The following is a 19,127-nucleotide window of genomic DNA, read 5'->3' as shown; positions in this document are numbered from 1 at the left end:
AACAATGAAAACCCTTAAAAAGTAATTTATGTTTCAATCTTTATTTTTCCGCTTTGAGGAAAATATTCCGGAAATTTTTCCGCATTTTATTTTTCCGGAAAATTAATAACTCTAGTAACAACCCACTAATTTCTTAAATGAGCTTACTGGGATTGGAAAATACTTGATCATATTAATGCCTACATAAATATAACCAGACGTTTATAAATATAATTTAGTATCCCTCTGGTTCTAATCACCGTGAATTACACCTCAAAGTTGCTGCAAATATAACTGAACCGAACGATGCAAAAATTTAAAAATTACTAGGGTTGTTAATTTTCCGGAAAAATAAAATGCGGAAAAATTTTCCGCAAATTGGAAAAATTAAAAATTCAAACATATATTACTTTTTAAGGGTTTTTAATGTTTTTAACTTTTTATCGATATAAAATGTCTAATAACAGTAAACATTCTACAAAACATTAATAGTGTTACATTGTTAATCAGTTTAAATTAGTCTAGAGGTTTAGTTTTACTTTCAGATTCGAAAAAATGAGGCGAAAATGCCGCTTTATTTAAATTTTCAAACAATATATAATTAGACTAATCTTGGAATGAAAACTTTTTTTTTATTTTTTTCGGAAAAATACGGAAAATTTTCCGGAAAAGAGGCCTCGGTCATTTCCCGGAAAATTTTCCGACTTACAACACTAAAAATTACACTGCATAGGTGTATTAATTTTGCTAATTTATAAAAAATATATCTACCGTTTAATATTTTAAGAAAGTCCCCATAGCGAATATTTTAAATACACTGGGAACCTGCTAAGGGATTAAGATTATCTGAATAGAGAGATGGATAATAGAAATTTTTAAAGGGAGTATTCAACTGACGGCAAAATTGCTATAGTGTAAAACTAGTATCTTCCATCACGTCCTGCCTTTGAATAGTGGCCGCCATCTTGTCGAAATTTCAAGTGAATAAAACCTATTCTTCTGATAAGATAAATTTTATGAGCATTTAATTTTCTAGAAATTTTCGTGGACTGAATATAATTTAATTTGGAATTAAGAATAAACATTTTACATTAATTGGGTAATTTATTTGTTTACTACTTGAAATACAGATGGCGTACTAAATTTAAATTATAATGGTCCTACTAGTAACCGTTAGCGTTAAAAATATTAATTAGAGACAGAATATAATAAGTAGTTCTTGTTGTACATATTATTGTTCATTCCATAAGTCCATAATTTCGTTTCATAAGTGTGTCAGAAACCATTACCAATAGCTATGTATTTAATGACGTACCCCAAAAAGATAAATAACAAATAATTAACTTAAGAGAAATTAGCACAAAGAGGGTATATTAGGCTTAATGACTTAAAACTTAATGACCACTTAAAACAAAAAAAAACTCAATTTCCTTTTTTACCCAAAAATTGTTACAATTTTAATCCAAAAATATTGCAAATTACCCATTTCGTGATTTAAAAAAAATTAAATAAAAATAAAAATAAAATTTTCGTAGGAAGTCCCACCGAGAAAATCCCATGCTTTTTTAAATGGATATTTTTTTGTTTTAAGTGGTCAAAAACATTTTAGGTTTCCATGGCAAATCGAATGGGTAGTGCAACGTCTCCTTTTGGGAAATTTCATATCTCAGATAGGTCTACATTACGCGCGACTTTGAACAAAATCGGCAATAAACACCTCGGGATATCTTCTTGTTAGTTCACCGAAAATGACCACACATAGAAATTGCTCTCATTGAAAAATTGAACATGGACTGACACACTTACCTGAAACTTAATTATAAACTCATTTTATTCTACTCGAACAAGGTAATACAACACTTAGAGTGTCTACGTGCGTTTAATAATTAATGTGCGTTAATCATAGCTCAACGGGTGGGGGCGCCAGTATGCTTTATTGGCTCAAGTTTTCTCTCTGTGGTTGCGGAAAAGTAAGACTTCTATCATGACGGGCATTTTAATGGGCATAAAACTATGACTCTTTCATTTTGCATCCCGCGTTTTGAATTTTCTTTATGTATTTGAGATTTATGTTAAATCATCTTCCGAAAACAACTGCCGATTATTTATTCAGCACGAACAACTACGGGGAAAATATACCAAGCTTGAGTGTCTATCCCGCCGAAACAATTCCGACTTTTTTCCCGGTTTTCGAATTCGAAAATCTAAGGACGGTTGGCGCCATCTGTTTGGAAGAGGCGGAACTGACGGTACGAGTATTGATTTTTTTGCCGCGCGATATCGATCGTAAAACGTGACATAATATGTTTTTTCTAACCTAACGAGGTTATCAGTATTATATTTCATTTTCTAGTTCTTTAAAATTTTCTTGTCTTATAAATAAAGGTATTAGGTTTAAATATTATTAATGGTAAAATAGATTAAATAATTTTTGGAATTGCAAGGCAATTTCGATCATTATAAAGGGACTTATATGAATTTGACAAAATTAATTAAAAATATTATTTAATAAATATGAATGTCAAAATTAATTAAAAATATTATTTAACAAATATGAATGTCAAAATTAATTAAAAATATTATTTAACAAATATGAATGTCAAAATTAATTAAAAATATTATTTAACAAATATGAATGTCAAAATTAATTAATATTATTTACCAAATATGAACTTGGCAAAATTAATTAAAAATATTATTTAATAAATATGAATGTCAAAATTAATTAAAAATATTATTTAACAAATATGAATGTCAAAATTAATTAAAAATATTATTTAACAAATATGAAAGTCAAAATTAATTAATATTATTTACCAAATATGAACTTGGCAAAATTAATTAAAAATAATATTTACCAAATATGAACTTGGCAAAATTAATTTAAAATATTATTTACCAAATATGAACTTCGCAAAATTAATTAAAAATATTATTTACCAAATATGAACTTGGCAAAATTAACTAAAAATATTATTTACCAAATATGAACTTGGTAAAATGGATGACGAATTTTCTTACAAAATATGAATTTGATCAAATGAAATAGGAATATTACTTACCAAATATGAACTTGTCAAAATTAATTACAAATATTACTTACCAATCATGAGTTTAAATGGCACTTTCAGATTTTTCAAAAAAAGCTTCGATATTTGAATTTATTTTCTAGGATCAAAAGTAAGTACAATTAATAAAAGTACCATTTTCGCTACGCATGTAAATACAAACCCGACGAGAGAGTTGGTAAGTACAAATTCCCAGGGCCCGAGCAGTCTAGGGGCCCGAGATTGAACTATTCTCCCAAATTTAACACCAAAAACGGGTAATCATCTAAAGCAATAATGCATTTCATGGGGCCAGAAATTATTGTTTTAAAAGGGCCCGGGCCCTCTCTGGGAATTAATTTAGTCTTTTCGTTTTACATAGAGCCATGAAGCAAGATAAAAAGTTCATAAACGACTGAACTTTCGTCTACTAGGAGCAATTATAAAACAAAGCTTAGCAAACGATCCATCAGTTTACATAGAGGTCGGGGACGTTTAATTTATTTTTTTCGGGAAAAAAACGTAAACAAAGAAATTTATCGGTTAATATTTCGGAAAATGATTAAAAAACATGTATTATTCTTAAAATGTGAGCTTTTTATCGAAAAAAACGTCGTTTTTCCGTTTAATTTTACAAATTTATCAAAAAATTAATCGGATAATACAGAAATATAAATTACTTGATCAAAACGTTTTACGAATAATTTTGAGAGCTTTATCTATTGAATAAAAGTTAACCATCCCCGACCTAAGTTTACAAGCTTCTTTCGTTGGTCACTATGTGGCTCTATGTAAAATGAAAAGACGAATACAGCAATTAAAAAAATTACCATCAGACATTTCGTGAGCCAACCACTCATACGCAGAAAGATCGTGAACTATTCCTCCACGAAATGAAATGTAGAAAATCATCCATCTCTTTCGACCGTTATTCAAAAAACTACAATGAAATGAGAAAAAAAAATTCAAATAAGTTGAATTCGAAGATGTCCATTTTCCACCACACAGGAGCCATGATTCAGATTGGTTCACCTGAACTTAAACTCACCATCCCAGAAATGGTTTCTTAACCAATCGAGATCCATCGTCGGTGCATTGCTATGTCCCGAGGGTCTCTCGATAGAAACTCTCCCAAATGACCGTACAATCCGCTTGTGTTTAGGCTTCACCATCGTCAACCTATTCGAATTGGAAGCAAATTTTGAAAAGCGTCTGCTCTTAGCTCCCGAGGCTAGATGGCCGATTTTCGTTCTTTTCAAGTTTGCGTTTATGACTTTATGACTTTGAAAACAGCCGTCTATCTCTAAAAGCTTCTTTTGGTCGTAAAAATTGAGGAATATTTTTTCGAGCAACCCATAAAGTTCCAATCTTAACAGCGGCTTATTTTACCGTTACCGGAGAAAATTTCTTCGTGGTAGAGAAAAGCTTAGCTCCGTGTTATAAGTTTGACCCGTGGCCTCTTGTTAAAAAAAAACTGCGGGTTCAATTGGAAAGGCAAGCGCTGGATGCTTACAAAAATCCAATAAATTGCTCAAAGCAAAATTCTTGGCGTTGACGGTGGTTTTTCTACCTTGAACTTTTTATCAGCGACACGCCATGGTCCATCTCGTGCGTGACAGCGGCTTAATTGTTCCCAAAATCGGGTCAAGGGAAAGAGGTTTTGACATGTTTTCCAACTCGGTGGGCTGCTCGCATTGGGAAGCTTTCATTTATCTTTTTAACTGTTTGCCAAACCAACAACTATTTTTGGTATATGCTTAAAAATATTTGAGGAAAAAAACACTAATTATATGAATGGATAGGTTGAAAATTAGATTTAAATTTTTGAAAATATGATAGTTATAGAAACTATAGCAATAGAGAACTTACTGAAATGTGTTTCCTGAATAAATACTGTAGGCGGTGCAGTTTTTATCGAGCCTTAGAGGCTTGCGCGTGGTTATTAATATTAGCAAGAAGTGCTCTGGATAATGTTATGGTTGTTTCGCTCCGAACGACAATGGCCAGATGCCTCTTCAGTTTATGTCTCATCCAGCAACTTCAGGGTGGGTTCTTCGTCTCGGGATATCCCGATTTTATGATTCTGAAATTTAATTTCTTAGCATATGAACTGCACCAAAGAAAGGCGATGGGCTAAACCATAGGTCTATAATTATTTCCATAAGTAAGTCAGTTACTCGGAATAATTCCTGGTAACTATGCTTGGAGTGACGTCATATTCAAAACGATAAGCACTTGAAGCGAGTTACGTGCGCGTCATAAACGGGGTATGAACATATTTATGGTAGATCCACGAATATAACGTTCTGCAAGAAGGTTTAACAGAAGCTAGGGGGTGATTGGTGCTAGCATAATTGAATAATATTGGTTTATATATCTGACACTTCCTATTATTCACATGCAAAAGTTTTACTGCGAGCTATTCACAAGACAGACTGCATTAAGGGCTTCGTCGCCGTTTTGCGTCAGCTTGCTCCTGCGTCACACGTAGCCTTTGACAGCACCTCGCTATTGGAAGATTTGCTTCTCGTGATGACGTCACTTCGTTACTAGCTTTCAGTATAATATTTCCCAAAATGACGAACTTATGGAATTATATTATAGACTTATGGTGCTAGTTAAGTTAAAAATAAGTAGTACAGCGTGTTAATAGATAATTTCTGGTTTCAGTTATATACTTTATTTTAATTTAATTAGTCTCAAGTTCACGAAAAATATGTGCTTATTCTAGAAATGGCTCTCACGTGGAAAACCAAAAACTGACGCACTTACGTGAATCATACCTATAAACTTATGGTTAAACTTTAGAATCTTACCCCTAGACGAATTCCTATGAAGAAAGTTCTTTCCAATCTTAGGAATATGAGGAAACACAGACTTACTTGGTTTATTGGAAGAAGTATTTTCTAAGTGAAATCTTTGGTTTCTAGGTTCGTGGAATGTACATGGCACTTGTTTCTGCGAAATATAATGAAAATAGCACATTCTTAAATCATTCTGTGATAGAATTTGCTGAATTTCTTAAGAGTTTATTAGATATAGTTTGTCTAAAAATAGATAAAAGCAATTGCTGCATGAATGACTAAATTCCCAGGTACTTCTTTAGTTTGACACGTTAAATTAAAGTAACATAAACAAAAAAAGTATTTCAAATTAGCTCCGTTTAAGAATTAAACATTTTCACAACATTAACAAACCATTGGTAATGAAACGCAAATCTCAGTATATCCATCCCTTCAACTTTGTAAGCCCATACTGCTGCTTACAGAACTTTAAAGAACTGGTGACACTATAGTTTATTTCAGAAATGTTACGCAGCTGCTGCTAAATATCTAGAATTACAGTGGGCCTGAAGCATCTCTTATATCGTTTTCCATTTGATTGCTCAAGATTCACTTTGAATTTGTCCCAATCGACTAGAGTAAAATCGCAAATGGAACATTCCATGAACATATTTGTTGTAAGTAATTTGAATTTTCGCGTCTTGGTCTGCCATTTAGCCCAAAATCTAAAAGGAACACGCAAAAATTTGGCCGATCTCGATCTCGATCCGTTGATCTGTCGAAATCGGCAGATCGGTTTGAGCGATCTCAGAGCACCCGAGAGCGGGAAATGGAACACTCGAAACTTGATCGGAGCAGATCCGAGCAGGCAATGGAACATAAAATATTGATCAGAGTGATCTAGAGCGCCCGAGAGCAATCAAATGGAAAACCCTATAAATTATCCAAAATTAAAAAAGATCTAGGCAGAGAGTTTAGGAAATTGAACTTGTTTTCTTCGCGGCACCACGAAATATACGGGCATCATGTCCGAGTAGAAGTACTGTAGAGGCCATTGGAGAAATAAAGGACCCGAAGAAATAGAAGAACGAAATTACTTCGGGACCTCTGGGCGTTTCGAGGCCTAACCAAATATATATCTATTTTCCGCCGCAAGAAGCAAAAACTAATCGGGCAAATGTCTGGGAGGTTTTTATACAAGAACGACTGCGAGTCTCTGGGATTGTAAAAGGATGGCTGCTAGTCGTGGATGGCCGAGCCAACCCTTACGGATCATCATCGGTTGGCCGCGATCCCCACCCACTAGAAGTGAATTACGAGCTGGATGCTGATCACGCGGCCCTCCGTACCAGGACCCGGCGCGCTGGAGGACCAATCTCCAGAGAAGCGTAAAAAAGGAGAAGCTAGCATCCAATGCGTGTAAGGGAGCCACTTCTGCTACAAGAAGATTAAACGTGGGCATGCACACTCTACGGGAGGATGCCTCTTCTTAGTCAGCCCCTTTACGGCGCCATTCCCTGGAAGATTATTGATCCGAATGTACCGCCGTATAGCGCCTGTTATTGCCCTTTTTATAGTTGCCAGAAGGTTTTTTTCCTCTTTGTTTCTCTTTTTGCTTTTCTAAACACATAAAATCTGATTTAGTTTTTATACTTTTCGAGAGTCCGCCTAAGAGGTCTTTCTTCAAAAGGGAACCTATATTATTCAGCAAAATGTTTTAACTTTAATCCCAAAAGTTTCGTACATTTACGGATGCGTTTTGTACTTCTCTACCATAATCCCAGTAATCTAGTCTATTGGAATAACACAATTACGTCGACAATAGGGAGCCAATTTTATTATGGTGGTTGTTTCGATAGCGAATTAATTATGGGTCTCTATTCATTTAAAAGGGTTAAATTTGAAGAATAAGTGAACAAAACGTTAAGAAGAGCTACGTTTAGAGGTCGGGGATGGTTAACTTTTATTCTATAGATAAAGCTCTCAAAATTATTCGTAAAACGTTTTGATCAAGTAATTTATATTTCTGTATTATCCGATTAATTTTTTGATCAATTTGTAAAATTAATCGGAAAAACGACGTTTTTTTCGATAAAAGTTCAAATTTTACGAATAATACATGTTTTTTAATCATTTTCCGAAATATTAACCGGTAAATTTCTTTGTTTACATGGATAATGATTAACCGTTACCGACCTCTACTCATTTAATAAATTGTAGATACAAAATTGGAAATTAATGAAAAGGAAAAGGTATTTACCATTGGTTTTAATTAAACGTGCAAATGTAATGAAGATAAATTTATATCATCAATTCAATTTTCCACGAAATTGTAACCCTAAAGTTCCCCTTGGTTACCAAAAAAAACCACATTTCTTTGTTTACATTTTCCCCATAAACGCCACTATGAGGAGCCCATTTAAATGGAAAACATACAAAATTAAAATACATGTTTGCTTAACAAAAAATGCTGTTTTATATGCTGCTAGTAGAAGACGCTAGAAAGATATGGTAAATAAAATGGTTTCTTAAAATGATGCTTTATTGAAGCAGGTACAAAGTTTAAATTTAACAAAATAATTGCCAGTAATTTTACAATTTGACAAATGATGTTTTCAACAGCTCCTTATATTTTTTTCTATTGCACCTTATTCTTAATTAAATAAATTAGACACGAATTATTAATTTTTAGAATTAATTATTCTTTATGATAACGGCAATGACTTTATTAATAATAATAAAAGTTCATACAATTTACTTAGGCAGTGGCATCGTTAAGACTTTAATTTTGGGGTGTTAATTAAGGCAAACATTTTAATGACAGGAGCGGTATCCGTGAAAACCAATTGAAATTTGTGTTATACCTTTCCATTTTCTCCAAACAAAAGAGCAAAACATTGAAAACTTCATTTAAGAATTTATAGGATTATTGTTATTATAGAATGAATTAATTTAATTACACTAAGGGATAATTACTATATTGAGATCATCGGCAGAGATAAATAAAAATTAGGATCTACGCTACCTGGCGGAGAAAAAGAGCAACTGCTCCCAATCCCCCTCACCCCTACCACCATAAGTATATAATATCATTCTATAAGTTTGTCACTTTGGGGAATATTTTACTGAGAGCTAGTAACGGAGTGACGTCATCACAAGAAGAAAATAACCCCCTAGCGAGGCACTGTTAAAGGCTACGTGCGACGCGTTAGCAAGCGGACGCAAAACGGCGACGAAGCCCGTAATGCAGTCTGTCTTGTGAATAGGTCTCAGTAAGCTTTTGTATGTGAAGAATAGGAAGTGTCACACTTATGTATCAATATTATACACTTATGCTACTACCTATACTTTCTTGCCATACGAAGCAGTTTCCGGTAGCATGCATTGGTATATTTGTGTATAAGTTTCGATTTTTCACCACCAGGTGATTTCATGTAGCCAGTTTCGTCTAACCTTAAAATCACAATCGTTTCAAACTTGATAGTCTTATGGTTTTATATATATATATATATATTATTCAATGCATGCAGTTTTGAAATATTTTTCTATAAAGTAAGAAATATTATACTATTGGGTAGTATCTACGTTTTTGAGAGGACTTTGAGGATATATCTGAGCGTTTATAGCCCTTTAAGTAGACAAATGTAGATATAGGTTTGAACATGCATTCTCTAGATTCGAGGTGCGCGGCTCTACCTATTTCTTCAATTCCTTTTCTATCATCAAGTATTAAACTATGAATTGGGGCCTAAATATGCTCATTGCGAGTCAATTTTGCTTAAATTCATTGTTTCAACATCCAACTACGGAAAGTTTGTGTTTTACGCGGAAAAATATATTTATTTGTTTAGCACACCGGATTTGAATTCACGATTAGTTATGAAAACGTTTCATTGCAGTCCATGTTACACCAGCTTACTATTTATTCTTTTGTGTTTAAATTACAACACCAATTTGGGTTGATGATATTATAAGTAAATGAACCGAAGTTTTTAGACTGCTATACTCCCCGTGTTGGAGGCGTTTTCCTTATGAAGTTACATTTTGACCTCGAATTTTGAAATTTTGCGCGCTCCTTGGCCGAAAAAAAAACATTTTGGTTTTTATGAAACCATTTTTTATACATAGAAATAACTATACCCACTATTATCAAGTGAAATTTATCGCGTCGGGGATGGAAATTAGATTTTGTTTGACTCGATTTTCTCATAATTTTCATAAGGAAAACGCCCTCCGATTCCGATGGTTATTTCGATAACTTCGGTTCATTTACTTCTGACTATACCTGAAAGAAGTTAAGAAGCGGGTTACTGTGCTTTAAACAGTGCAATACTGATAAATTTTCAGATTAAGGGGCTTTTAGACTATATAACTTTCAAAACTGAATTAATTTGCTCACCAAATTTTTACAACTAATTGACTGGAAATTAAACCAATACGCAACTGTTTTCGGGTAGATGACCATTTTTTGGGAGTAGTTTTGTTTGAGAAATATATTTATTAAAAATTCTACCAATGAAATGGACGCTTCAATAAAAGATACTCGGTTTTTACTCCCCTCTCCAAATTCATCTGGGAAGGAACTATTTCCAGTCGGTCGGTTAAACGGTTAGAATGGCTAGCCAAAAAGTCATATTTAAGCCAATTGGAGACGCGTTTTTGCCCTCATGAGAATTTTGCGTCAGATAAGAAACGCGTCGGCTCACGTGTATAAGGAACATACTAATGTTAATTTTCGATAATATATTTTAAGGTGAAATATATAATGTTACTAAAACTAAGTATAAGAAGATAATAATATTATTATTATTATCCTCTTATGGTATAAATAATTAAATTTATACGGAATATTTTTATATTACCGGGCAATTTTAAAGCTTCTCATGGAGGCAGAGTTAATTCATTTCGTATAAAATTATCTTTCGGAAAAAGATGAAAACTAATTCCTTTAGAACTAAACGTATTACTTTTGCAGTACGGTATGCAACAAGTGTTTCCTTTTAACCAGGTAACTTTTTTTGGCATGTTAAGGCTTAGCAAAAAACCGATGTTATGTTCGAGAAAAGTTTCCAGCTTTCTAATATTTCAACAAGCACTATATAAATAGTAACTTATGAGTCCTGGCTGTCGGAAATATTACTTCTTGGCAATTTCTGGGAAGATGTTTTATTTAAGCGCCTATTAAGCTATTCCGTAACATTGCTGAAGTTTTAACTTTGGAATCTTTGACACGTGGTCTGCTTACTATATAATATTTCTATGATCGAAGTAGCAGACATAAATAATTTTGACAGTCTAAACATATCTAGATTTAATGCAGGAAACAACTTGTTCATCATTCAACCTCGACAACAAAAATCAACATGCCAATTTACATAGAAAATACATCCCGAAAATTTTTTATTTAACGACAGCTATTGTATTTGGCCAATTCAATGTTTTGGACAGTTAACATTTGGAAATTTGACGAGTGAAGCACCCCATACGTTAAAAATCTGCATTGTTAATTTTAAATAAATATTACACTGCTATCATGTTGTACTTGAAATGATCTAAACTTATAACCATTTATTTTGTTAATTATCAACTTAAAGCCTTCTAAAAATTTCCACAAGAAAAATTACGAACCGTAACTATTTTTGATGTATAAAAATTTTCCCAGACCCCAGAGTTTCAAATATCTTGTCCCTCCTAATTTCTCAACCGGGAAAATGCTTCTAAATAGAACGACTATAAAATTGTACTTTTGATTATGTGCTATAACTCTAATTTGTTTAGACATTTAAACCCTACAAAACTGTAATGTTTCGATATTAAAACCCTACAAAACTCCTACATTTCGTTTTGTAATATACAAAACTCTGTGTTCCGATATTTAAACCTTACAAATTTAACATTTGGGTTTTAAACCCTATAACACTCATATATTTTGATATTAAAACCCTACAAAACTGTAATGTTTCGATATTAAAACCCAACAAAAGTGTAATGATATGTATGCCGTATAAAACTCCAATGATTCGATATTTACTACGTTCAAATCTTTATATCAAAACACTACAAAACTTCTTTATTTTGATATTAAACCCCTACAAAACTTCTTAAATTCAATTTTTAAACCCTACAAAACTTCTTTATTTCGATATTTAAATCCTCCAAATATAATGTTTCGATACTTAAAACCTATAAAACTTATTTACTTCAATATTAAATTCGAAGAAATCTTCGGTTTTTCGATCTTTAAACTCTTCAAAACTCTTAATTTCGATATTAAAACTTTATAAAAAATACAGTTTCGATACTTAAACCCTACCAATCTAATGTCCCGATATTAAAACTCAACAAAACTCCTAAATTTCATAATTTAATATATAAACATTTAAACCCTACAAATCTAATATTTGGGTATTTAAACCCTATAAAACTCTTATATTTCGACATTAAAACCACAACAAATCTGTAATTTTCGATATTTAAACCGTAAAAAACTCTAGTGTTTAGATATTAAAACCCTACAAATCTTCTTTATTTCGAGAATAAAACCCTACAAAACTTCTTTATTTCGATTTTTAAACCCTACAAATCGCATGTTTCGATATTTAAACACCATAAATCTAGTATTTTTCGATATTGAAACCCTCATTATTCGATAAATTAACTTTATAAAACTCCTTGTTTCGATACTTCTAATTTAATATTCAAACTCCAATATTCCTAAATTTCGATATTTAATGGTAATAGCTAGTTTAGGGAGCTGTTGGCTCGCGTGGCATGAAGGGCTTACCACCCTCCTACGCGTTGTAACCCGGCCACTGTAGTAGTTGGCATTAAAAGTCGATAACTGACTTAGGCCTAAGGTGCTAGGTGCCTTGGTCATTAGCTTAGAACAAAAGATAATAAACTCTGTGTTTCGATATTTAAACCCTACTAATCTCAGGTGTGGGTATTTAAACCCTATAAACTTTTTTGATTCGATATTAAAACTCCACAATACTTCTTTATTTATATTCAAACCCTACAAATCTAATGTTTTTATATTTAAACCCTATAAACTATACTATGTTTCGATATTAAAACCCCAACCAAACATATATTTTTTATCTTTCAACCCTATAAAACTATACTATGTTTCGATATTAAAGCCCCAACAAAACTTATATTTTTCGATCTTTAAACTCTATAAAACTAACTATTTCGATATTTAAACTTCATAAAAATACAATGTTTCGATAATTAAACCCTATATTGTTAGCCCCATAAATAACCTACATTTGTTTCATCGTATTCATTATTATACCAATTTATCCGGGAAATAACCTTTGACTGCCAGCCTTGGAAGCAGTCAAAAATACATCTATTTCCTAAATGCGGTCCTTTTATCAATCATCTATTCGGCTCTTTTGGAAATTAATGTATTGTAATAAATCCGGCTCAATTTAAAAATATATTCTAAAAATGTCCTCAATATTCTCTAAAATTATGCAAGTTCTTCGTGTTAAAAAATTTTCCAAACACGCTAAAGGTTGATAACTATCTAATATAAATTACTTAAAATATTACGCTGTAAATTATCTCTCAAAATCGAAATTTTTAAATCCTTTAAGGAAGTCTTATAGGGTCAAATGAATTATTTGCATAAAACCCTCCGGATTGCCTTGCTTAAGGCAGAAGCTTTGACTATCTAAAGCAAAGCAGGTTGTACGTCGTCGTGATAAAGCACAAATTCTCTATTTGAATTTAGAAGCAACCCTTTTTTAAATATCTTCAAAGAGTAAACACATATCTAATTAAAAGTCGATTGATGCATAAGAGAGTGGTGGCAAGCCATTCATGCCACGGGAGTCAACAGCTCCCTACACTTACTATTACCGTTAACCTCCACAAGTTTTTATGGAAGGGGAAACCAAAGAGCTAATTATTATTAATAGTATAGCACCTTTTACACAGATTAATAATCAGGACTTTAAATTAACAACAATTTAAGTGATCAAGTTAATCTGAAATATTCGAGGTAAAATATCATAACACTCCAATATATAATAATAATAATAATAATAATAATAATAAGAATAATAATCAGCTAGGCTAATACCCAAGGCCTAAGTCATCGAGCGACTTTTAAAGCCATTTATTCAGGTGGTCGGGTTACATTGCGTCGGAGGGTGGTGGAACCTACGATCACGTTAAACTAAAATTAAATACGTATACCAACGCTCTTGCAATAAATATCAATACATTGCGCGAGATTTTATATAAATATGCCATACTTATTGGAAGAAATTATAAAATACAACGAAATTCTAAGAGTGCACAAGATAAATTTATTTGAAATAAATTAAAATAGCCCTATTTTTACTAGTTTCGGACAGCGTTATTGGTCGATCATCAGGGGGAATAACCGATTTACAAAGCTTACATTATTTTATAACAAATAAAAAAAAATGTGTAATAAAAAAGGTTAGAAGATAACAATAAGTGTTTAAATTAAAACAATAACTTTTTCCGAAGGTTGATATACTAGACTCCATGGTCCTAGATCGTTATTTTAATTTATTTTATTAGAATTTCTTTGTATTTGATCATTTCTTCCTATACTATTGTGCAAGTCGCTAGACAATTAATTAAATATGCCATACTTAAATATAAATTTTTAATATCAGTAGCATCACGTTAAAAACAGGTCTATTAAATAATGTTCTTCAATTTTAGGTCGCTAGAGACAACCCTTTTTTATTCTGTACGTAATTCTTCTTAGGCTAGTTTAATTCCATAAAGTTCAGCTGTACATTCTATATAATTGTTAGTGAAACCAGTGACGAAACCAGGAAATTTTGATCAGGTAAGTACAGTAAGTGGGACACTTAGAGAGATTTTAGGAACCGCTTATTAATTTCCATAAGCTAGTAAAATATAGCGTTTCCTCCCTATAATTTCAATATATATGCTCCCTTTAACACATTTCTATAGAAATTTAACGAATTTAAAAGTTAACCACTATAGAAGATTTCGTGAAATATATTTTTTTTCTCTCCCTTTAACACATTTCTATATACATTTTACGAATTTAAAAGTTAACCACTAGAAGATTTCGTGAAATATTATTGGTTTTGGCTACCTTGGTAGGATTTGGGGGCAAATTTAAAATTTAGAGGTAGGGCGTGGCTCAATTGACCTACCCATTATCTCTGACTGAAACAGGATTGGGCTACTAGAAATACCGAATACTTCGTAATGGCCATGGTACAAGCTTTCGTGTCTCTGCTATTTGTGATATCGCTATCAATCGTCATGCTTACCACGCAATCTTCGTGTTTCTTGCTAGATTGCTAATCTAATCGTTTACTCTGCTTTGTCAGAATTTTAATACTTCTATGGCAAGATATATATTATATACTAATGCTTATATTAATTACAACCAGGAAGTTATATACACTCTTAAAAATATTGGGTTGTTTTTGACCCAAATTGTGTTTTTTTTTTAACCATTGTTGGGTCAGTATTTAACCAAACAAAATATTGGGTTGTTTTAGTTTTCTCCCAAAACGGGTATTTTTCATAACGCTATTTTGGGTTAAATTTAGAAGTTACCCAAATATGGGTTTAACATAAGCCCAAAATATGGTTAATATATGACTAAATTTTGGGTTATAAATTAACAATTAAATTGGTTTATAAATTTGATCACACTGGAAAGAATATCGTAGGGCCTTGGCAATTTGCAATAAATTTAAACTAGGGAGCTCATTACGTTCTTCTGCTGAAATATCAACACAACATAAAAAAATAAATTTAAAATATCGGAAAAATTTAATTTATAAATAGTAAATTAAATTAAAAATATTCTATACCTTTAGAATCAAAAATTAAGAATCCTTTCATGGAAACGGTGCAAGAATGGCGCAAAAGTTTTAATTTCCAGTCTTCCAAAGACTACAAGTTCGATGGACACATTACCGTCTTTGGCGCGTGGGAACTTAAAATTTGATAGTATGACCCAATTTTGGGTTGCTATTATATTATCTTAAAAACAACCTAATTTTGTTTAACCCAAATTTTGCGTTTCAAGATTTTCAACTATATTTGGGTTATTTTTGACTCAAAAAGTAGTTGAAAATGAAATAACCGAAATCATTTAACCCAACGTTTTTAAGAGTGTACATACACTTCTAATGCTCACAGAGAAACAGGGTTAAAAATTCAATATTGATATTGCGCACTTTTATTGGAACCAAGGTTCAATATTGAATCGGCGCTTAGTTTAACGCAGGGTGAACAATATATTTTATAAATTTTGCTATATTTTCAATGTCTACCTATAATTATAACACTATTTTCATATATTTGTGGAATTTTTCGTGCTTTACCTGTTGAAATTATGTCTTTGATATCAAGAACTACAAACAAAGAATTTCGAACAAAATTACGTCAGTTATCGGGTCGAGCAGATTCGAGCTTTAATATTTTTCTTCGTATTAGAAATCTTCACTCATAAGGAGACTACCCGAGGTGGTTATCACCGATTTTGTTGAAACTCGGGGGTTCGGTAGACCTTATGGTAGTATGAAAATTGAAAAAGGGAATAGTTTCAATGGGCTTTAGTTTTCCTATGGCAACCCAAATATTTTTGACCTCTCCATTTCAAAAAGCATGGAATTTTCTCGGTTACCCAAATTTTGTTAAAATTTAACCAAAATTGATCAATTTTAGCCAAAATCATTGATCAATTTTACCGAAATAGGTCAAATTCATCTTTTTGGGTATGTTTTGAAAATTTAATTTTTGAAATTTTTTTAAGTAACCGCGAAAATCCCATGCTTTTTTAAATGGAGGTTTTGTTTTGAGAGATCAAAAACATTTTCGATTGCCATGGCAAAACTAAAGCCCATTGCAACTTTTCCCTTTGGCAATTTTCATACTACCATAAGGTCTACCTAACACCCGAGTTTCAACAAAATCGGTGATAACCACCTCGGGTAGTCTCCTGGTCATTCAATTATTAAATCAAGTTCCCTTTAAAACCATGGATTTGCACTTCATAAGTATTGGAAACATTTATTTTCCTATAATTGATCCTATATTTTCCATTATTCCCCATTAAATATCTCCTATACAATCCTATAAAGCGACAACAGTTTTTCTTATAAGATATTTTTGATTTTTGTGTGATCACCATGTTAACGTAAAACGACGCTAGTGAAAATTTTGGGCGGTAAACCACGCACATTTCTATAGGCATAATCGCGGTCATCATAGTCTCAGTTAGGCATTCCAAGTGTATAAATATATAATTTCCCGTTCTTACCCACTATGCCAATGGAGTTACCAAAGGCCTAAGACAGCAAGCGCGAAGGAAATTTAATTTACGATCATTTCGTAATCGTTTCGTATTTAGAGTAAACACAGTAGTTATCTAACATGACAGAATATTTTCACTTTATCGCAATTTTCGGGAAATCTAACGAAATGCGAAATGCGATAGCATATGATACTCACCGAAAAAATATTCTTCAAACTCGATATAATGTTGATAAGATACTGAACCGAACTTCACTAGCGATTTCAAATTTAAATTCGCTCACATTGTGCAATTTAAATTTGAAATGGAACACGAAAACGATCCAATAGTTTTCTGAGAGCATATATTGGATTCACAACTTAACTTGATTTGATAGGGCCGTACTCTAATTCTAAGCCCTACGATACCCATTGCGGTAAGACACTTGGGCTTATGTTTTACCTAACAAGAACCTTTTTGAGCACACAGTCCAAGCGCCGTGGAAAAATGGAAAATGTGGAAAATAGTGGCTATTATTCGAAAATTAAGGAATTCGATCTAATTTGAATTAAATTGTGTAATAGACAGTTTGGTTTATATAAAACATTAAACTTAATTCATTTAGAAAATTTGTCATTTTGGTTCTAATTTTTCAAGTGAAACATTTTAATAATATATAAAAATAAATTGGGAAGTAAATTAACTATTTTCCACGTCCAAATTTCCCACTTCTCCACGTGGAATTATTCACTTTAACATTAGGTGCTAGATATATTTGCTCTATAAATGTCTACGAAACGATACCACCAGCAGTTTCGCGATGGAGGCAAATCCAACGTTATCTAACTTAACATGTGTGATAAATTTATATTAGCTAATGAAATTGGGATAAATATCAGATGTAAATATTTTACCCGGCAGTATCGACATAAAAAAGATATTTATATTCTGTATTTCACATATTACTATGTGAAGGTTTGTTTTGCTAAGACATAGGCTTAACAACAAAGTTTCATTTTTACAAACTCACGTTAGTAACTATATCGATTGATTTCAATAACTACAATAAAGAATTTTCACCCGTTTTTAGACTAACATAACACGATTAACTTATTTTGAATTCCCTTACTAGTCTAATTAAGATATATTTAAAAGATTTTTACCTCTTGGTTATTTATTTGTGCATCAGTCAAGGCGACATGGGCGTGGTGCTATAATGAGAGAAAAAAAAACAATGAATAATCTCAAAATAGTTAGAACCTGATAGATAAAGATAAACCTTAAGTACGTCATCGACTAAGGCTTATAAACCGGGAGGATGTCCTTCATAATTACTAGCTAAATTCCGAGATTTACTTACCGTTGCGAGTAGCATGAACAACCGACATTATCAGATATACTATGAAGAAGGTACCAAACTACATTTAAACATAGCAACCCCAAAAAACGCGAGTCTTTGAAAAGTGAACGCTTTTCGTGATAAGAAATACGTTTATCGGAATGCACTCGAGTTTGTTCATTTGATACGCGAGAAATTCTTACCAATTGATATCGGTGCTGCTAGTATTTGTCCTGGTACGAAGATAGGAACGAAGCTTCGCTGCAACCGGACGAAGGTGTCTCCTCGTTATCATCTCGGAAGTCGCTTATAGAAATCTTGGAAGACAGAGACTGTTCAGCGGGCAGGTGTTCTTTTAGCATCTTGGAGTGTGTTCGGGGGTGGAACACTCTCGGCCAGGCAGCATCCTCGATAGGAGATTGTCTTTCGAAGAATATTAAGTCACTCAAATGAAATAGTTGACACTGAAAGGTTATCGAGCAATAAACGTTATCCACGAAGTACACGCGTTGGGGCAGGTCCCTAGCTCCTATTGGTCTCCGCTCGCTTCGACTCAGCGGTTTCCCCGGCTTCAACGACGCGACCATCTTGTTTTCCACCAAAGTCCTCGACCAATGGGAAGCCGACGCCGATCGAAATGGGAATGTCTACCTGATATAATTGTCTTAATGAGATCGAAATGAGGTAGAGGAATAAAATACGGG

At 32.6% G+C, this 19,127-nt stretch overlaps 1 long non-coding RNA gene across 1 annotated transcript in view; it reads right to left on the bottom strand.

The window, feature by feature from the left end:
- The window catches only part of LOC149922853 (uncharacterized), a 28,287-nt gene extending 9,381 nt beyond the window's left edge, over positions 1-18,906 (bottom strand). Inside the window, exons 1-7 of the long non-coding RNA XR_016477419.1 lie at positions 18,627-18,906; positions 18,248-18,295; positions 5,909-5,984; positions 4,896-5,109; positions 4,075-4,205; positions 3,857-3,966; positions 3,083-3,147 (exon numbers count right to left, since the gene is read on the bottom strand). This is a non-coding gene — a long non-coding RNA (uncharacterized LOC149922853). The remainder of the gene's footprint in view (positions 1-3,082; positions 3,148-3,856; positions 3,967-4,074; positions 4,206-4,895; positions 5,110-5,908; positions 5,985-18,247; positions 18,296-18,626) is intronic.
- Between the last annotated feature and the right edge of the window lie 221 nt (positions 18,907-19,127).

This window comes from Leiobunum rupestre, chromosome 11, assembly GCF_980474605.1.
Source record: "Leiobunum rupestre chromosome 11, qqLeiRupe1.1.hap1, whole genome shotgun sequence".
In the NCBI taxonomy this organism is placed as follows: domain Eukaryota; kingdom Metazoa; phylum Arthropoda; class Arachnida; order Opiliones; family Sclerosomatidae; genus Leiobunum; species Leiobunum rupestre.
The sequence above is the reverse complement of the archived record's forward strand: the minus strand, read 5'-3'. Positions and strand labels throughout refer to the sequence as shown.